The sequence below is a fragment of the Peromyscus leucopus genome, chromosome 15, assembly GCF_004664715.2.
Source record: "Peromyscus leucopus breed LL Stock chromosome 15, UCI_PerLeu_2.1, whole genome shotgun sequence".
NCBI lineage: Eukaryota > Metazoa > Chordata > Mammalia > Rodentia > Cricetidae > Peromyscus > Peromyscus leucopus.
The window spans coordinates 73,961,444-73,984,434 of record NC_051076.1 but is presented as its reverse complement, the minus strand read 5'-3'; the positions used below and the strand labels follow the sequence as shown (position 1 = coordinate 73,984,434).

At 35.5% G+C, this 22,991-nt stretch overlaps 1 non-coding gene and 1 pseudogene across 1 annotated transcript; one reads left to right on the top strand and one right to left on the bottom strand.

Moving 5' to 3' along the window:
* Nucleotides 1–4,718: 4,718 nt before the first annotated feature.
* On the bottom strand, nucleotides 4,719–21,196 carry LOC114684051 (annotated as a pseudogene).
* Nucleotides 19,826–19,957, top strand: LOC114684052. The gene has a single exon (XR_003733230.1). It is a non-coding gene; the product is annotated as a small nucleolar RNA SNORA40 (small nucleolar RNA).
* Nucleotides 21,197–22,991: the final 1,795 nt, after the last annotated feature.

Genomic DNA, 22,991 nt, shown 5'->3' with positions numbered 1-22,991 from the left:
TCCATGGTTATAAAATATGTGATTGAGTTGCCTGTGTGTTGGGTAGGAAACTGAATGGATGCAGCTTCTGTGAATCCTCACTCATGTGGTAGTGGGCTTTTGAGTTTTCAGGGAGGCATTTTTTATGTTTCTATAGATAACACACCACCCATGTTCCTGTAAGTAAATCACAATCAACTTACTTGTTCACCAAATTATACTTAGGTAGAATCATTCTCTCTCTCTCTCTCTCTCTCTCTCTCTCTCTCTCTCTCTCTCTCTCTCTCTCTCTCTCTCTCTGTGGTGTTTGTCATTTGTGCCTTATCTGGAGTGTAGATGTTTGATCTCTTTTACCCCAAAAGTCATATGACAATAAAATACACCTAAATTCTAGAAGTTATAATAGCCCTAGGAACTTAGTTAAGAAATTAGATGGAATTATTTTATATATAAGGAAAAAAGATATACAGATCTCACTCACTTTAGGTAAATATGATTCAGTTAAATAAAAGATAGATGTCAGATCTAACCACAACTCTTGGGGTTCACCTTATATAATGGATATAGAGAATACTGAGACCCTTGTATAAAACTGGGTAGAACTCACACAATAAACACTTCATTATAACATTTTTTCTACTTTGATAGGTTATTAAACATGGTTATTTCAAGTCCAAGGTGCCTGCCCTATAGTTTAGTTGTGTGACTTTGTTGTTTCTTCATCTGACATCCTATTCTTTCTTAACAGTTTGATGAACTGCCTGACCAAAATATTTCCTCTCTTGTTTATATCTGCTGTAACTTACTGAAAACCAATTTTCTTCATGTACATTTTTCATTCTCCATTTTTCTGGTAGCATGGCCATTGATGCAGACATCTTTGTTCATCAGAAAATCTCTCTATTCAAGAATGTAGTTAATGCAATTTGGCTTTTTTATATTAAGTTTGAGTCTCCCACTGCATGCTTTGAAGTCCTGTACATTGAGAAATTCATCGTTATTGACTACAAATTACCTCCTTCTGTAGATAATTAATTCCCGATTTTAGTCACAAACACTTCTTTCCAGTTACTTCTTTTGAATATAGACACAATTTAACAATCACAGTGGTAAAATACATTGCCTCTTATACATTGGACTTTGAAAAAAATGATACACACACACACACACACACACATATTCTTATTCTCTTTTCAACAGAATTATCTAGCATGGTGTAACTCTAACTTCTATGAATTTATTGAAAAATGAAAGTTATGAGTTGACTACAGTAATCTCTCAAAGAAGAATTACCTGTAGATTCATGAAAATTTGAGAAAGTACTTCTTTTTGGGATATAAAATACAGAAAAGACCTAGATAGGAATTCATTTGGCCATGAGATATTTATTTATCAGAAGAAATGCTTTGAGACTAATCAAGTATGAAGTACAAATTCTGATATACCAGGTTACAATGAATTGTTATGTCTGAAAGATTATAACATATCATATGTTGGGGCCAAAGCAGTAAATACTTTGATTATCATTGCTATATGAATTATTTTACTCTAAGTTCCACAATTGATACTGTCTTTCAGGAAACAATCATCAGTGATTCCTTGGTCTCCTGTTTCCTGTACTCATGTCTGCTTTGATTCTTCCTACATTGCTTCATTTTTTTTTTCATGACAGAATGTAGTGTAAGAGCCCTGCTAAGTAAACTGCTTTAAGGTTTCCTGAGGAAAGCTTGACTCAATTTAATTAACTTTGAACAATATGTTACTTTTTCTGGGAGAAATATGAACAAATATTTATACTCCCCAGATAGGACACCAGAGACAGATCAAATAAATGATCCCACCCAAGTGTATCTTAGTGAATCAGTGAATTCAGGGAAGTCATTACAGGAAAACAGCTGCATTATCAAGAAGTCCACCTCAACTGAGTGATGACTCATGAGGCCTCAGAATTACTTCCAAACAGTACAGCTGTTTGGAGAGTCTCCCCCTCTCTTCACAAGTCCTTACTTGGAGGTGAGTCTTATAAATCTTAAAAATTCAGGAACTTCCTGAAAGTTTTGAGTTGTTTACTTACTGTGTCTTGTAAATTTCCTTACTTCCTGAGCCAAAATAAGCCCATCTAAAATGTAATAATTCTGCGTAGAGGAAACTTCTACACAGTATCATAGTACATACCCTTTCTTCTAAGGGTCTTATTTCTTGATCACATTGAAGATTAAGTTTTAATCTCAGAACAACTTTATTGTTTTCCAAAACATAAGCAAAGGTAAACTAAGGTATTTTTTTTATTTTGTTTTGTTTTTTAACATGGTTTCTAGGTATCAAATTCAGGTACTCATGCTTGCACAACAAGTAGTTTATTGAGTGATCTACCTCGCTAGCCTTGTGTGTGTGTGTGTGTGTGTGTGTGTGTGTGTAAAGATGATATTATAGGTCTTCATCACATGTAGTATTGTAGCTGAAGTCTTCTGATCCCACGTCCCATGGCTGCTCAGACCCAAGCAAACACACAGAGTGTTATATTAATTACAAACTGCATGGCCATTAACTCGGGCTTATTACTGACTAGCTCTTACATTTAAATTCACACATAATTCTTATCTATGTTTAGTCACATGGCTTGGTACCTCTTCTCAGTTCTTCCTTCACATCTTGCTTCCTCTGTGTCTGGCTGACAACTCACTCTACCTTCCTCTTCCCAGAATCTACTCGTCTGTTTGGCCCGCTTATACTTCCTGCCTGGCTATTGACCAATTAGTGTTGTATTATACCAGTGTACAAGAGCATTATCCCACAGCATACCATTATCTTCACACACACACACACACACACACACACACACACACACACACACACACGGGAGATTTAATCATACCAGTCTGTGTTCATGCTACTATTTTCATTACTGTGACCAAATACATGAGATAAATGATTTAAAGGAACAAAGATTTATTTTGACTCACAGCTATCATCTACTACAATAGATCATCCTTGATCATTTGATTGGATGACAAGATTCTAAAACAATGCACTTGAACACATATATGTAGTCCTCCAACTATATTCTTCTAACTCATTCATTTGATTAACGTTACTTTGTATCTATCTATGTCTGCAACTTGATCTGTGTTTAAAAGTTGTAGATACTTAACCTTACTGATTCTTTTTTCCCCATCTTTCACATAAAGAGATGAATCATTTTAGGGGATCTTACAGAAGATCTTACAAAAGTGGACAAAAACCTGTAGAAAAGGCCCTGGAAGGGTGAAATTTTAGGAGGAAAAACAAAAATGAAAATTTGAAAATTGCTACTTTATAGTAAGCAGAATAAAAGAAAACTTGGTAAGAAGTAACACTATGAAGTACAACATTAATTTCAGACCATTTTTTTTAAAGTTGTGTTTCTCTTTTCATCAGTACTAGCTGAAGAGTAGCTTAAATTTGTAGAAAGATGGATAGCTCTCCTTTGTGTGGCTGTGTGAAATTTGCCATCATAGTTGATGAGACATATGTACAATTATTTGTAAATCAAAACCTGTGAAATTACTTATCTCCTATTAGTGCATTTTAAGCAACTGGGCATAAAAATTAGGTACGATTTTTTTAGTCAAATCATTAGGAATTTTTTTTTTAACTGCTGAAAATCTCACAGACAGTTCTACCTAATAATACCAAACAGGATAGACAATGTCTGGCAAAATGTGACCTAATGCTAAATAAATAAAGACCAGATTGAGTTAGCACTATAGACTCAAGGAGTAAAAACCCTGGGGATCTTACAAAAGTGGACATCCTGGAAGGATGGGAAGGAGTGATGCAGGTGAATATGTAGGAAAGGATATATAATGAGAATGTAAAGAGAATATATCCAGAAGTTCTAGTGCATCATATCCTTTCAACTTCTGTGAAATAGCTGTATATGGGTAGGGCAAGTACACCTTCATTTTTCATGTATGCTTAAATTTGAATTCATTACAATTGAACTATATAAGAACACAGTTTGTATTACTGTCCACTACTCATTTTGACTGTCAAAGCAGAGGCCTCATGGAGCTGCCTTATGTCAGCTTCAGTCTTGTTTCAGCTTCTTTCTAGAACAGAGATTTATTTTTTAATCAACATCAACACTACCCTCACCATTCTTGAAATATTTTAGTTAAAACTGTTAAGAAATGTTAAGATCAATGACTGGAGGGCCTATTAAAATACATCTAATTTCTAATGTGCACATCATCCTTTTTCCTTTAGAATTATTTTGTTACATCATAAATTTATAACAACTTTATAACTTTATTCATGCACTTAAATTTCTTAACAGAAAAACCTTATATCTTATCACACTCTGAGCTTGACAAATAGCTTTTCAAAACTTTTGAGAAAAATCTTTAAAAAGATTTCATATGTCACCTGAAACTTACATATAGGAATGCTTCTATATTCCTACAAAGACCACTAGAAAGAAACATCAACTAAAAGGTAAGACACTGTCTTGAAGGAGGCACTTTTTTACAATCCTTCATCCATAGTATGGTATTGCTATTAAATAATTTATTCACAGAACGGCTGTCTATCTGCTGTGCTGTCTTCTACTACATTACTGCCTATTTGTGCATGACTGAGTAAGAGCTTCCTTAACATTATTACTAAGATATCCTGTAGCTTGAAATTCTTCTGTTACCTCTGGGCTCTTACCCTCTCCCAGTGAAGCCCATGGAAAGTAGGAAGAATCTCAGTACCATCTACTTCCACATAATCCCCACTTCATCTACTTCCTCCAGGATCATATAGCTTCCTCTACCATATGGTGCTTCCATGTTCCTGTTAACACTAAGGTTTCCACTCTTCATTCAACCATAGTTAGAAGGTTGCTGGTTATAATTTCCAAAATCATTGTCATTTTCACTTCCATAATTTCCTCCTCCATAGTTGTCATAACCAACTCCCTAGCCCTTACCCTGGGTGCCATATCCATGTTCTCTACCACCATATCCTCCTCCTCCATAACCAGGTCTACCTCTAAAATTGCCACCTCTAGGTCCTCCTCCATATCCATTATAGCCATCCCCAAATCCACATCCACTTCCTTATTCATCAGATCCCCATGCTAAAGTTGCTTCTTTGTCCTGGTCCCAAATTGCCACCACCACCATGAGAATCCACAGTCCCTCCTCTTCCACTGCTAGAACTTTGGACTTCCCACATTCCCTGTCTAGACAAGGCCTTTCTAACTTCTGCATTGTGACCATTGAGGGTGTGATACTTTTGCAACACAATTTTATCCACGAGATCATGGTCATAAAGCATAACAAAGCCAAAGCCTCTCCCTCCCTCAGACTCTCTATCAATAACTATTTAAATAGTATCAGTTTTTCTGTATTCCTCCAAGTAATCTCTAAGGTGGTATTCCTCAGCATCTTCTTTAATTCCAACAACAAATAGCTTCTTCACTGTCATATGGCCTCCTTTCTCCTGACTCCTCTCTTGCTATGGCTCGTTTTGGCTCAACTACCCTCCCATCAAAAGAATGAGGACTTGCAGCCATGTCAGCATCAACCTCAGTCATGGATGAGAAAGCTACAAAACCAAATCCTCCTCAACTCTTGCTTGCTGGATCCCTCATAACCACATAGTCTGAGAGGATTCCTCATTGCTAGTAGTGATTTCTCAAACTCATTTCTGTGGTTTTAAATCTTAAGCCACCAATAAAGAGTTTACAGAACTGTTCCTTCTCTCATTTTTTCCTCTCCAAAGAAACAGTTTCTAAAGGTTTCCCCCATTACAGACTCTTTTTCTGTAGAACCGTTTACCACCTCCAACGAGAGAAGAAAAATCTCCACAGATGCACATGCACAGGACATGTCCTGACATGGTGGTGAGTGCAGCCACTGCTAGAGAAACTCCGCCGCTGGGAATACCTGTGACACACAAGACCCGGAGCTGCTGCTACTTACACATATTTTTCTATGTGGAGATATTTTAACAACTGGGTTATATTTCAATTCCTACTGCTATCAACATCATAGGAATGCCTCTTTTAGCAGCCAGATCATATTAAATCCTTTGACGTTGTACAACAACTTAGCTATTGCATATAAAGCCATACATAGTACATGTGAGTATCCACAAGCCAATCATGTTGGGAAGTTTAAAAATCTGTACATTGGACACAGGTAATCCCAAAATACAAATTCTGTTCTGATAAATCCTAGCTGTATAACATTGGATATTTCTCTTTATTTCATTTATCAATGTTGACAATTTGCCCATCTGAAATGGGATTTTTATGAGGTTTAAACATAATTCTAGAGAAAATAAAAGACTGCTGGCTGAAAACATTTATGCTTAAGAGACTTCCAGGGCTTGCTCCCCCAACCTGTGCCTACCTATAAAGTTTTTATAGCAGAAAGCAACATAGGAAAACTAATGCCAGCTCTGAAATGAAATGAAAATTCTATGATTGAGATTGGATGGCTAAAAATGAAAAATCTATGAAAACAGGGAAAATCATTAAAAATAAACTAAAAATTACAGTCAAGAACTGACAAGAAACAGGAAAATGGTACATGAGAAAGCAAGTTGGCAGAATAAACAATTCTAAGTCCACAAAAATTACACATTTCAGCCATATGTGGCTTTGCAGCTGGCAGCCTCATCTGTATTATCGTTATATGTTGTTAAATTTTTACTACATTTACTTATGTATTCATGAAGATGACACCCATGTATGTGGGGGTCAGAGGACAGTTGCCAGAATTTATTCTCTCCTTTGACCATGTTTGCCAGAAGGCAACTTTCCCCTCTGAGTCACCTTACCAGCCTAGTCATATTATTCTGTTTGTAAGAATACTTAAACATAATAAAGAATTTGTACTTTTGGCAATCCTTCTAAATGATTTTGCTCAAGTTTCAATGTCCTATGCTTTGTAAAATAACAATGAGAACCCCAGGGAGGAGATTTACAGGTACCTCCAAGGAAAGGGTCTCTTTCAAAATCTATATATAGATACAGACATAGACATATATCATATATATTATACACCACATATGCATTTTGAAATATATATATATACATATGTGTATATGTATATATATCATATGATGTGTGTGTGTGTGTGTGTGTGTGTGTGTGTGTGTGCGGTCATTTGGCATGCAGACACCTGAGGTAATTAGGTAGAATTGATTAGCTTCAAGTTAAATATACATAAATTGATATATATGAGTTATTTGATATACTCACCATGATGGAAGATTGATTGGAACCAAATGATTGGATTAGAAACATTAAAATTTATTCCATTACAGAAATGTATATACATGAATACTTATGTCATATATAAATATGTCATTATATGTGACATATTGTGTTTTATATATGAATATGGCATGCTTAAATCTTAGTAAATATATTTATGTGTATATTGTTTAATATATTAATTATATATACTATGTATATATTGTATAAATGCATTTTCTGAGGACACTGAGGCAGGACTGTCATAAGCCTTAAACTAGCCTTAGCTACAGAGTTATAGCTTGCCTTAGAAAAACAAAAAATAAATTTTCCATTTCTTTAACTGAATTCTTAGAAAGAAAGAGAATAAATCTATTAAAAGACTTGAAAGGGGTTCTAAGTAGCTGGCATGAGTACTGAGTGTGAATGTCACCAGCTCTATACATCTTAGTCATGGATATCACATAGTGGAAGGAAGACTTGAGTCCTACAGGTTGTCCTCATGTGTTCCTCATAGCACAATATGTACATAAACACACACAGAATAAATGGATTTGATGAGTAGATGACTGACATTTTTTCAAATTTTATAACCTTTGGATTACATATAAATAAAAGAAAATCCAATTGATTAATGTTTAAAAGGATACAGTGAACAGTACTAAATATATTTAAATATATTTATTTAATATAAAATATAAATAAATTAAGTATATATTTAATTTAAAATAAAATAGATGCCAAAAAGAAATAAACGAGGGCTGAGTTACTAAGAACACATAACATAGTATTGTAGAAAATAGACCAACCGCCGGGCGGTGGTGGCGCACGCCTTTAATCCCAGCACTCGGGAGGCAGAGGCAGGCGGATCTCTGGGAGTTCGAGGCCAGCCTGGGCTACCAAGTGAGTTCCAGGAAAGGCGCAAAGCTACACAGAGAAACCCTGTCTCGAAAAACCAAAAAAAAAAAAAAAAAAAAAAAAATAGACCAACCATTGTACTGAACAGAATTTGAATCCCTGGAATTAAAATAAAGATTCATATTGTAACTGAAAAATCAACCCTGAATGAAAGTTTTAAGAATGAAAGCATACATAAAACAGACAGATAAGATATGATGACAACTATAATTAAAGAATGGTAGTATGATTACATTGACATTAGACAGAACATATTCCAGATCAATAGCTGTTATGAGGAATAGACAGAGGAGTTAATCAATGATTTTTTAATTTTGCTTCCCTTTCCTGTGATAAAATATGCTGTCAAAGTTGACTTAGAGGAGAAAGGATTTATTTTAGTTAAAAATTCAGATTACAGCTCGTCACTTCAGGAAACTCACTATAGCAGGACCTTGGGAGACCTGGCCACATGACAGCCACAGTCAAAAGTGGAGAAGAGTAAATTAGTGTGTCTGTACATCATGCTTAGCTCACCTTCTCCTTCTCATTAAGCCCAGAGTCCAGGCTGTGAAATGATGTTCCCAGCATTCAGCCATTCAGGGTGGGTCTTTCTACCTCAATTAACTATATGATGAATATTGCTTATAGCCGTGCATACAGGTAAACCCACGCCAGAAAGTTCCTCAGAAATGCATCCTTCTTAGGGAATTCTAGATTGTATCAGATTGTCAACTAAAGCTAGCCATCACATTGATAAAACAATGTATTCTCCCAAATGACACAGAAATAGTCAATATATGTTTTAAACAGAATTTCAAAATTCTTGGAGCAGAAAATACTACTGGTATGAGATGATGAAAAATTTTCAAATATAATTGGAAATTTCAACAATCTGGATATAAAAAGAAGATTGGGAATCATTAAATACCTGTTAACAAATGTTATCCAATCATCATTTATAAAACACATTACCCAATAATAATAATAATAATTCCTTGCACATGTGCTTGTATATTCATCATAATATACTGTACACTTAAGTTTTAAAAAATCTTAATGAACTTAAAAGGATCTAAACAAACTAAATAGAAATAATTCATATAGTAGTACCCAGAAATCATTAAAATATTTAAGAATTAATTGATTTAATTTGAAGCCCTTATGGGTTAAAAAAGAACTACAAATGAAATTACATAGTACTTTTAGATGATTGATATGAAAACACAATGCATTAAAATTTGTGTGATGGATCTGGAAACCTACAAACCTAGTCATTCTCTACTCTAAGCTTGCGAAGCCTCTTTGTGTATGAGCCACCTTTCCTGGGTAAGTTCCTTCTTGCACTTCTTTGCTTTTATCCCAACCCTGTGCCATCTATAAACCCACAGTCCTAGTTTCAAACTAGTAGCTATGAACCCACTTTATTTGTAAACCCCATTTTTCTAGCCAAGTAAACAGCTCACCCTCAAGCTTCTATTGGCCTAGGTGAGGTCATGTATTGCAGGGAATCATGGGGTTGGCTTGGCCTAGCTGCCTTGAGAGGTATGCATCATAGGTTTTTCAGGATGGTGTACAAGGCTTCTGGGACACAATGTGCCCTCCAGTTCCTGAGAGACTGGAAGTGAAATGTTTAGACCACTTTGTGTTTCTCTGTATATTCCCATAATAGTTATGAAAGCATGAAGGCTTGCCAGGAGAATTATCTGAGATATTACCTTAGATACCCTGAATGACTTGCAAACTTCACTGTTTCCTAGCAACTACAACTGTATTGATCCTGGCAATTGCCATTATATTCTGTTTCTGATGAAGGTATAAAAGTTTGATTGCTATTAATAAAATTGCCATAGCCTCAGTTTTGTTGTGACCCCTCTAACCTGGCCTGATTTCATTCCTAGCAGACATATCAGGTAACTTTGTTATGGTAAGTAAGGGTGGGTGCTTACAATGTAGCTCCTACACTGGCCCAATCTAAGGAAAGGTAGATTGTTACATCAGACATACAAAAAAAAAAAAAAAAAAAAAAAGAGCTCTGCATGTTTAGGTCAGGTTGCATAAACAAAAACAACATGAATGGCAAAGCAGCATGTCTCCCTCCAATCCCACGAGTCATATAGATACATTTTCTAAAGAGAACTACTCAGAGCGACCCCACCCAGTACAGGAAATTTAAAAGAATAGTCAAAAACATTATCAAATAATTTAAATAATTTAAGAAGATAAAAGAAATACTTAATTAAACTCTAAGAGAATAACAATAAGCACTTAAGTGCTGTCCAAGAAAGTACAAATATATACCTCCATAAAATAATAGGATAATTCAGGATTTGAAAACTGAACTCAGTAAAGAGATTTAAAAAAAATGCACAAGTTGAAATGAAGATGGAATTGTGAAAACCTCAACATTCCCATCAGAAAACTCAGTGGAAGGCAAGCTGAATGAATCAAGCAGAAGATAGAATTTCAGGGCTCAAAGATAAAGTAGAGGATCTAAACAAAATAAACAAATAAATTGTTTTTAATTTAATGCACAGGATAGAAAAATACAAGAAATATGTGACATAATCAGAGGATAAAATCTTCAAGTTGTGGACATGAAAGAGGGAGAAGAATCCCAAATTAATTGCATAGATCAACTTTTTAACAATATCATAGAAGAAAACTTCTCAAAACAAAGGAAAAACACACCTGTATAGATACAAGAAGAACACAGAGCCTCATCTAGTCAAAACTCAAAAGAGAAACATCATGGAATGTCATAGTCAAAACACTGAATATACAGAAAAGAAAAAAGAAAAAATATTGAATCCTGTAAGAGAAAATTCATAGGACATAGATAAACTAAAACCCATCAGAATAACATGTGATTCCTCTGTGAGAATTTTGAAAGCCAGAAGATCTGGAACAATATACAATGAGTTCTAAAAGAGCATGACTGTCAACTTAGACAACTGAGCAGGAAAACTATCTGTCACAGTTTGAAAAGAATGGAAAGCTTCCAAAAAGAAAGAAAGAAAGAAAGAAAGAAAGAAAGAAAGAAAGAAAGAAAGAAAGAAAGAAAGAAAGAAAGAAAGAAAGAAAGAAAGAAAGAGAAAGAAAGAAATGAAAGCTTCCATGAGCCATACTTTCAAACCTTCAGAGAGCCAAAAAATAATATCCAACAAAAATATTGCTAAACAGAATACTGGAAGAAGTACTACAAACTGAAGAGAAGAACAGCAGATCCAAAAGACCCTAGAAAGAAAATAAATGAAGCTATAATTTAATAAAAAATAAAACACAACCAAGAACACAAACCAGAAAAATGAAAAATCAAATTGACTGTCATATACACTCACCTTTCAATAATAACTCTAAATATTAATGACCTCAGCTCTCAAATTTAAAAAACACAGGCTAGCTTAATGGGTTAAAAAAATCTGTCTATCTGTTGCCTATAAGAAACTCATTTTATTTTTAAAGATACACACAACATTAAAGTGAAAGGATGAAAAATTATTCAAAGGAAATTCGAACAAGAAGCAAGAAAATACTGTAATTATAGTATCTGACTAAACAAACATCAAAGTAAAAATAATTACAAGATACAAAGAAGATCACTTAATTCTAATCAAATTATTAATTAATCAGGAAAATACAATATCACTAAATATAAATAAATATAAATTTGGGGGCACTCAATTTCATAAAAGCACACTAGTGAAATTAAAGGCTCAGATTAACACAAATCCAAAAACAGCAGTTGATTTCAGTACCATACTTTTTGCACTGGATAGAGCATCTGGGAAAAAATAAGCAGAAAAACATTAGGGTTAAGTGAAATCATGGATTAAATGGACATAATAGATATCTACAGACTATTCTACCCCAACAATATAGAATATGTATTTCAGAAAGAAGCATGTGGAACCTTTTCTAAGCAAACTTTACCCTAGCACACAAAGCATACTTTAACAAACAGGGGGAAAAAATGAAATAATCCCATGTATCCTATATGACCATCATGTGATAAGACTTTAAATAAGAAGAAGAAAAGGAGGAGGAGAAGGAGGAGGAGGAGGAGAGGGGAGGGGAGGAGGAAGAAGAGGAAGAAAAGAAAAAGACCAAACAAAAATCTACTAAGTATATAAATGCGTGGAGATTAAACAACTCATTATTAGGTCAATGAAGAAGTCAATACAGAAAAGTTTTCCTGGAGTCAGGTGAAAATAAAAACATCACAATAAACCTCTAGGACACATTAAAACTAAGAGAGAAGTTTATAGGCCTAAGTGCCTACATTTAAAGCTATTAGAAGGAGCACAAACAAAGGATTTAGTGAATTAACTAAAAAAATCTGGAAAAAAAAATTTTAAAAAGTTAAATCCAAACCTAGTTGATAGAAAGAGATAACAAATTCTAAGCAGAAAAAAAAAAATAGAAACCAAAAAATGAACAAAACAATAAAGCAAAGAATCAATGAATCTAAGATTTACTCTTTAAGAACATAAATAAGACCAACCGATCATTAGCTCAATGAAACAAAAGAAGATGACCCAAATTAGCAGAACCAGAAATGAGCAGGAAGACATTATAACAGACACCAATGAAACACAGAACGTTATGAGGGAATATTTTAAAAACCTGTACTACATTGAGTTATAAAACTCTAAAAGAAATGGATGAGTTTCTTGATTCATCTGACCTACTAAAGTTAAATCAAGAAGTGACCAACAACATAAACAGACTCATAGCAAGTGAGGAGATTGAAACAATAATAATAAGTCTCCAAACTAAAAAAAAAAACAAACAACAACAACAAAAAAAAAAAAACAGGCCTGGATGGTTTCACAACAAAATTCTACTATAGTTTCAAAGAAAAACTACAACCAATACATCTTAAACTCTTCAAAAAAAAAAAAAATAGGAACAAGAGGAATATTACCAAACTTGTCCTATGATGCCAGTATCACTCTACTACATGAAAACAGCAACAAAAACAAAACCCAGCACTACAGAACTATATCCCTGATAAATGTAGATGCAGAAATTCTCACCAAAGTGCTAGGAAAATAAATATAAGTACATATCACAAAGAGCATCCACCACATCAAATGGCTTAACCTAGAAATGCAGTGTTGGTTCAATATACGTAAGTCAATAAATACAGTAAACCATATAAATTGACTTAAAAAACAAAAGTTACATGTCCATCTTGGTAAGACATAAAAAAAGCCTTTGACAAAGTCCAACATGCTTTCATGATAAAAGTCTTAGAGAGGATGAGATTGGCAGGAACATATCTCAAGATAATAAAGGCTCTCTGTGACAAATCCACAGCCAATCTCATCCAAAATGTAGAAAAACTTTAAATATTAAAATCAGGAACAAGACAAGGTTAGACACTATACTCATTCTTTTTAAATATTGTGCTCAAATCACTAGCTAGGGCAATAATGCAAAAGAAGAAAATTAAGGAGCTACAAATAGCAAAAGAAGTCATATTATCCCCATTTTCAGATTATATAATGTTGCACATAAGAGATCCCCAAAATTCTACAAGAAAAGTTTTAGAAACAATGAACAATTTGGCAAAGTGGGAAAATTAAAAAAAAAAAAAACAAAAAACAAAATCAACAGCCTTTCTCTACACCAACCATAAACACACTGAGAAAGAGACCATGGACAAACTCCCATTAACAATAGCATCAAAGGTAATGTCTTGGAATGAACTAACCAAAGAAATGAAAGACCTATACAATGAAAACTTCAAACCATTGAATAAAGGGATTGAGAAAGATATTAGAAAGTGTACCATATCTTGTGTTCATGGATTGGTAGAATTAATATGAAATTGACCATCCCACCAAAAGCAATTACATAGTGCAATCTCAATTAACATACTCACACCATTCTTCACAGAAATAGAAAAACAAATCCTAAAATTCATATGGAACCAGAAAAGGAACCAGATAGCCAAAGAAATTCTAAGAAAAAGGAATGCTGGAAGAATTGCTATTCCAGACACATTACAGAACTATATACATTTAAAATATATTATTATAGAGCTGCAGTAATAAAATCAATGTGGTATTGGCACAAAAAAAGTCATGTAGGCCAGTGGAATAAAATAGAAGGCCCCACTATGGACACTAATAACTACACTTACATGATATTTGAAAAAGAGGCAAAATATTTACATACATTGAAAAAAAGACAGTCAATATACAGCTGAATGAAATTAGACCCATATGTAGCATCCTGAAAAAATGAGATATAAGTTGATCAAGGACCTCAATTTGAAACCTGAAACACTAAACTTTTAGAGGAGAATCTAGGAGCATCCTGCAAGATAAAGAAGGAGAAAGGGAATTTCTGAAGAGGACTCTATCAGCTTAATGACATAAGTGCAGGACATTTCAGTCTTCCCTCTGTTACTGTTTACTTTGGATAGTTCCCTCTCCTTCTGCATGACTCTTTGTCACACAAGTATCCCTGATGGTCTTGTAATTAAGACATGTGCCGCCTAGCTTCACAGCCCTGCATTGCCATACAGTCCTGCCAGCCTAGAGCAGCGCCCACTGTTTTGCTGGAGCTGATGCTTGCCCAGAATGTGTCTCTTTTTTTTTCTCATTGTCTAGTTTCTTGGTAGAACTCTTGGTGTTCTTGGTCCTTACATTTGTGCCATTTCTAATTGTGGTTTTGAATCTTGGCTTAAAATGGACTGCATTTGACTGACTGGAAATACAGAGAGCCCAGAATAAAAACTATACACAAAATTCACTCAGTTTATATTGAAAAGGCAAAGACACCATATACACCAAACACACAGGTGTGCACATACAGACATACATGGGCATATACACACACAGGCACATACACTACATGCCACAAACAGGGGTACATACAGACACACCACATACATTCATGCAGAAACTCACACACCACACAAAGACATACCACACAAGTGTACACATACAGTCATACACAGGCACATACACCAAGGCACATATGCTACACACCCCACACAGGGGTACACACATACACCACACATGTTCACACAGAGACTCACATATATAGACACATGCACAAACCACACAAAGACATACTACACAGAGGGACACATATGGAAATATGTATTACATACTATGGCACAGACACAGGCACATAAATATAGGTATGTATTACATGCATATGGTAATATACACAGGGGCACATACACATAAACACACAAAAACACACACCATACATAAGTGTACATGTAGACACACATCACACAGACACATACACCACAAACAGCACATTGATGTGTGCACACCCCCAGATACTTAGAGGGAGACATAAAAACCACACAGAGACACATATATCACACAGATACAAGTATGAACAATCACACACCTGACAAAAGGAAAATCAAATTGTCAATTTTTCCTTTGTCAAAGTCTCTCCAGACACTGATGTAGAAAACAAATTTGTTCAGGTGATTATTTCTGCTTTCTAGAGGGAAATGATCAGACAGGGTTATGTCTTCTCAAGGTCAATGGCACATGGTTATTTTAAATCATGTGACATGCAACCATGCAATCGAGCTAACATATGGTTCAATTAAACCCACAGAAGTGAAGTACGATTGTGAACGTCTTTCTGTCTAAATGTTGAAAAGCATTTTTATTTTTCAAAAATTATGAACATAATAATCAAGCAAAAGAAGAAAACTACAGAATTAACATTGGGATTCATAGGTTGTGAGAATTAGTGGATTTAGCTCTATCCCTCCTGGATCTGTAACAGAAAGATTCTAAGTCATCTTATCACTGCGACACTTGCTGGACAAAGAACAGGTACATATATAGAATGGGAATTAATTTAGTCCTAAAGAAGAATAAGGAAAAATGGATGCAACTGGAGAGACCAATGTTAGCTTGTGCATTAGCCCTGGACACTCATGTAAGTGCCGTGAACTCTACTGGACTCCAGTTCCCATCAGACCACGAGTTGTAAAAACCTTCTGCATCTGTCCTGCTAAACTTTCATTATTGTTCATGATCACCATTTGAAAAAAATCTTAATTTGAAATAAATTGTATTATTTATCTATTTTATGGCTTACATATTGTGTGCTAGCTAATGACTTAACCCATTACATCAAATATATGTTTTTATCTATATTTTCTCTGTAATCATTTGCTGTTAGCATAAATATCCATTCCCTCTTTTCCTTCTGGTTCCTGCCTTGACTTCATTTCTTGATGGAATACAAGCCTTAAGATTAAATAAGTCTTTGTCTCCTCAAATTGTTTTTGGTCATGACCTTTATCACAGCAATACAAAGAAAACTCAAATGTGTTTGACTTTACAAGGGGGAATACTTCTTATTAGCTTGCTCTCCACAGCTGGATCAGCTGTTTTCTTATATTACCCAGAACACCCCACTCAGGGGTGGTGTCACTGTCAGTGGGCCCTTCCATACCTATCATTAATCAAGAAAATGCTGCACAGTTATGCATGTAGGAAATTTGATGGAGGTGTATTCTTACTTGAAGTTCTTTCTTCCCACATGATTCCAGCTTGTGTCACATTGACAAAATAACTGAGCAGTCCACATATATCACCTGCTTTTCCATACTGTAATATGGAAATGGAGACTGTTATGCATACACCACTTTCAAGCAGTGGCCATTTGTGCATTATCTCTTTAAGATGAGAGTGTCTACATCAAAAATTTGGAATTCTTTCACATGAGAATTTTGTCTCTTCTCTCTTTTTCTTATTTATACCAATTAATATGTATGATTTTTATTTGTATATCCAATTACAATTTAATATCACTTTATATTCCTTGTTTAGGTTGTTACAGTTTTGGCTTTGAATGCTTTTCCGTTGGCTCTTGCTTAATATGAACATATGCCCAATATGTAGGCTGGTTGTGGTTTCTTTCGTTGTTGTGGCTGTTTTGTAGCTCTGGGATACAACATGGGGCTTTGTACTTGCCGTGCAAATGCTCCACTACTAAGCCCTAGGCCCTATTTTTTTCCTGGTCATGCTATAAAATGATAACCACCCCCTAAAAACTAAACAGATTATGAGACAAGTTCAAAAGTAATTTACTCAGAGTCGTTGATATGGTGCAGCAAGAAAGGCAGTGGGGCCAAGCATGCTGTCCTGTGTTTTCTCTCTGTGATCCATAGGTGGAGGAGAAAACCATCTCTCATGGGCGATCCTCTCACCTACACCTGTATACAATGGCACACACATGCACAAACACAGTAAATAAATAACTCAACAAAAACAATAGTTTGTTGAGGTTTTCTTGTATCAGTCTTTGACATTTAATTATTGGTTTGTCTCTGAAATATATTTTTGTTAATTGTATACTAGATTTGGAAATAACTTGGTTAGATCAAGTTCTTCTGATACAGTGTCTTAAAAATACTATTATATTTCTGATTGCATTACCTTGAATTTTTAATGAAAGTAAATTTACCATGCATATGAGAAATTGCTTCTGGGTTTTCACTCTTTTCTACTGACTTACAGGTTGGCTGCTAATGTTAAATCATATTATATTTTTTATTGTCTGTGCTTTGAATGCTAAATTATATTTTTCATATTCACTTTGTTAGCCTTTCTTTCTGTTCAGATGATCTTTGGTTTTTAACTTTTCTTTAACATTATTCTTGCCCATATTTCTTATAAAGAACATATAGATGAATTTTATTCATTGACCTACTTGATAGTGTCTTTTGTTTATCATTTGTACTCAAGTGTTATGTGTATATATGTTTCTGGTATATGCATATGTGTATGATGAGCATGGGACTTTTGGTATATATATGCCACTAAGCTTTTGTAAAATCAGAGAACATCCAAGAGTTGGCCCTTTCCCTTATAACTTGTTTTCAAAGCAGTGTCTCTCTTGTTAAATGTTTTCTTTGTTGCTTTTTTTCCTGCTGCATACTTTATACTTGCTAGTCTGGAAGCTTCCAGATAATTCTACCTCTGCTCCCATTTTTCATTGCTGTACTGAGATTACAAATATGTGCTACTGCATAGGACTTTGTATGTAGATTTCAATAACCAAACTTAGGTCATCGTGGTTTTACCCAGTGAGCCATCTACCTGGAGCTCCGTTTTTTTCAATCTCTCTCTCTCTCTCTCTCTCTCTCTCTCTCTCTCTCTCTCTCTCTCTCTCTCTCTCTCTCTCTGTATGTAAGCAATTAATCATGACACACAGATGATTTTCATTCAAGTGTTTCATGCATTTGACCATATTCTCTCCCCATTACCCTATCCTGTCCCTCCTTTTTTTTATTCTCACTAGTCATCTTTTTCTTTCCTGAATAGTAAGTATCTGATCTACTCTCAAATGTATATATTCTATATGTGGCATGTAATATTTGTTTTTGACATGATTTCAACCTTTTTCATGGCTATATAAAAACCCAATGTGCATGACAATGTAGTCTGTTCATATTTATTGAAGCTCCCTGACATATTAGATTTTATTTCTTATTTCTACATTTTATTTAGCATTTTTCTTGTAGTTTAATGTAGCTGTTCTTGCCACTGCCTTTTATATTTATTCTAATTTTCACTTGTTAATTCAGCAATTATGTGTTTTTCTAAAATATATATGTATAAAATGCCTAGATTTGTTTTATAAAAGCAAATACATAATTGAAAACAATATGGCATCATGAGGTGTTTCGTTTTCCACACCAAATTGTTCCTTTTTCTGTAATTCTTCTTGTGAGAGGCTCCCTTGGGCACCTGAGACAATGCATGGCCTTCCATCAGCATCCTTGTTCTTCTAAACCATTTGAGACTTATCTATCAGTTCTTTCTTGAATAATTTCCTCAGTAGAGTTATTTGGGTCAGATTCTCTAAAATACTTATTGGTAACCACAAATTTTTCTTTTATCTTGATACAGAAATAATATCTCGGAGGACTGTGCTGATATCAATGGTCTCTCTTGCTGTCTATAGATATTATTATAACCACTTCTTACAGTGTTAAAATGAGATCCCTCAGATCAGTTCAATTTCCTTTTATTTATTGAAATATTTCCAGTGTAGCCTGGAAGTTTGCTAATATTTTCTTCCTTAGAGCTCAGACTTATTATAGGGAATGTCTAGAGTGTGCTTTATCATCAGTCTTACTTGAATGTGATGACATTTTTATAGCAACAGACTCATGTTTCTCAGAGAAATCATTGTCTGTTTATTTAGCTATATGACTATAAAAACAAAGAGAGAATATTAGATTTTTTCGGGGGATGGGGGACTAACAGTATTCTAATTCAGGTTTCAACACACACCAGGATCTGTTTTGTGGTACATCTGAAGCAGGGTTTATTTTTTTTATACCATGCAAATTATATCCATTATTTTTGTGCCATATTTGAAAACTACTGTTTAAATTATGTATTTGCTTTATCATTCCTTGCCTTTTTCTATTCACATTGGCATCTGTTTCCTCTAGCAGTTCTACTGTTCTCTTATAGCTGTGTTCCTCATCTCTTTCCAGTGTGGCTGTTCTGGAATCACTGAGGCTCCTGCCAGCATCCACTCACCGAAAGGATGTAAATAAGGCTCATATATTTACTGGTTCCCCGGAGTGAACTTTGGTAGAACTTACACTGGGTTTTTCAAAAGGTGTATGTAGGTCTTATAACTCCCCAGATAAAAAATTCTCACAGCACTCCTGGGTGTCTCTTGATGTAGTATTAGTGTCCAGTGGCTATTATAGAAAAGTTTGTGATCAACCAGGAGACAAAGACCCAAAAGACAGGTGTAAAACTAAACACTCTTTGGGGACCCGGTACTCATTGTTCAGTATGAGTTTTGATACTTATAAGAAGGAATAGAATACAAAACAACTGTAGCTATACCAGTAATCTGTGTCTTAAACAGACTATATAATCTTATAGTTCTGGCAGCCTGGCATCTGAAATAGGTTTCACAGAGCAATGTGAACATGTGTATGTGGCTTGTTCCCCTGGGCTCCTAGGTGAGGATCTTTCCCTTGATTTTACTTTCCTAAATTATGACATTGCAACATGAGATCTTCATGTATAAAACTTAATACCGGATGTCACAGGGGTGGATGAACCTGGTGGTGGACACTGGAGTGTCCAGGTTCTTGTGTCTCTTTACACATTAACATTACGATATATAATGTAGGGAATTCTATTTTCTCTCATTTGCAAAAACTGTTTTCTATGATTGATTCATTAATTTAGGATCACAATCAGCCCTGCTATGCTTCTTTTTGTGTATATTTTTCTTTGACATGTCTGTTCTTTTTCCGTTGGCTATGTATCAAGCATTGAAGATCAGTTTGAATATATTATATTAACGTTCAGGTAGTCACTCATGGTAGCTAAATATCTATTTCCTTGTTTTTAAGGATCATCTTTAGGTACTGCACTTCTCTTAATTTCATTTATGTAAAAAATTGCTTGCAAATGAAATAAAACCATTTAATACATGGTCACTTAGACTGAACTTGTTTAAATAGGGAATTCTAAATCTAATCTTAAACCTTTTAAATTATGATGTATAATTAAATATCCTAATACGTCTACCTTGCTTCAGCTCTTCAGTTCTTCTCCTCATACTTCACTTTTTTAACTTTTATTTATTCTTTGTAGCTTTCACATCATGTACCTCAATCCTATTCATCTCCCTGTCCCCTCATATCCAATCCATCCTATGTCCTTGTAACTTCTGCCCCACAAAATAAAATAAAATCTAAGAGAAGAGAAAATAAGAAAGAAAGAAAAGGAAAATTCTCATTGTGGAAGCTGCAGTGTGACACAGTGAGTCACACAGTAAACTCTTTAGTCCCATATATCTTTACTGGCAAGTACTCCTTGCAAAGTCATAGGTGTGGTTTTAGGCCTCTGGTTTTTGCCACACTATTAATACGGGGTCCCCACTGGGACTCCTCTTGGATATCTTATTACTGCCCCGTGTCATGGCGATCGGCAGCTTTGGACCTTCAGGATGGCCCCTCATGTGCTCCAGCAGATCATAGATGGGGTGGAACTGAGTGCCACAGCTGGTGAGGGGCAGGGACAGCTCTCCTGCTCTCCCATCTGGCATAGGTGGTGAGGGGTGGGGGAAGGCATCTCTTCCTCATCCACACCACTTTATGGCAGATAAGGGGTGAGACCAAACCTCCCATGCTCATCTTCTTGTGGGCAGCATACCTTTGCACAGTTTGACAGGGTTAGCTACACTCTGTGCCCAGGCAAGGTCCAGGGCTGACTTGGTAAGGGGGTGGGTCAGCTCTCCTGCTTACCACAGATGGAGAGGGGAAAGATAGGGAGGGCATCTTACCCTCACCCAGCCACCATCTAGCAGGTCAGTCGCAAGGGACCAGCTCTCCCACTCTGAATACAGATCACTGCTGTAGCAGGACCATGGACCCAGACATGGTCCTAAGCAGCACCCGGGGCCCAGACATCACCATGGCCCGGGGTTGCAAGCAAACTACCCACCTCAGCTCCTTCCTTAATGCCTCCACCTCTTCAGATCTGCCTCTCTCCACAAGACAGGAATCATTCCGTTTCTCTCTCTCTCTCATACTCCACCATATGTTTGCTCACCATAATAGTGTCCAACCATCTATCACTGCAAGGTGACACTGAGCCCATGTTTTCACCTCGCCACCAGGGGCAGGCCACCCCAGGAATGAGAGTGAGTTTCCTTCTCCTGATCGGTCTTAATGGTCCTTTTAATGTATTTTTAAAAAGATTTTATTTGTATTTATCTTATGTGTGTCTCTTTGTGTAGTATATTCACTGTATACCAGTGTATGTAAGTGTGGTACCTGCATAATCCTTGCAAAAGTTGCCAATTTCCTTGGAACTTAGTTACAGGAAGAAGTGAGTCACCTGATATGGGCTCTGGGAATGGAACCTGGTCCTCTGTGAGAGCATAACAGCTGAGCTATTGCTCCAGCTCCCTCTGTGAGGTTTTGTAAATCTCCATTTATGCAAAAGTTTCTCTTCTTTCAGAGTGGCTCAGAGAGCATTTGACACCTGCATTCCTGAAGAGGGAAAGTTACTCTTGAGTAGACTGCTCCAGTTTGAATTTGTTGATTTTGGGATGTTTAGACTCAATTTTTGGAGTCTTTTTTGACAAGACTCTTTCAAGGGTGATTCTGCAACCACTGTAGAGCTTACACTCTTGCCAGACTCTCTCCCTATAATAAATTTGGTAAGGCTAAGGGTGAACATGTTTAGATGTTAAAAATCCTGTTTTGACATTTTAGGATTTATTTTTGTTTATGTTCGGCACTATTGTCTAGGCAAGTGCCAAATGATGATCCTCTGATTGTAGTATTCCTACCACTGGGAGTATACTTTTCCTTGACCCATTGACTTTGCTTTTTCCACACTCTATCCCACCATAATTTCCCCCCTTTTTGCCTGAATCAATAAGGGTTTGTAGATTCTTTTTTTTCAATGCATCAATCACAATAACAATTAGTTATTAATCCATATTTTTCTTGATGCTCAAGTTATCTTTAGATTTCCTTGTGGTTGCAACTTGGTAGGAGAGAATTTGAGCAGCATGCATGAAGCCTTTTATGTAATGCCACACACTATAAATCAAACTTTGAAGTTTTTTATTTGCCCAATATTGAAGCTGTCACTGAACAGGACATTCTAAGTGAAGTCCATTCTTTCAAAGTACTATGACTTAAACAAAAATTATGTCTTAAGGCAAAGGCAGAGGTAGTGATTTAGCTCTGGAGAGTTTGCTGAGAAAGCACAAGGCTCTGGGTGTAATTACTAATACCAATGGGGAAACAAGACAAAAATAAAGTCCATGGACCAAATATATGCCACATGATTAAATAACAGGTTAATATTGATACTCTGTATCTTAT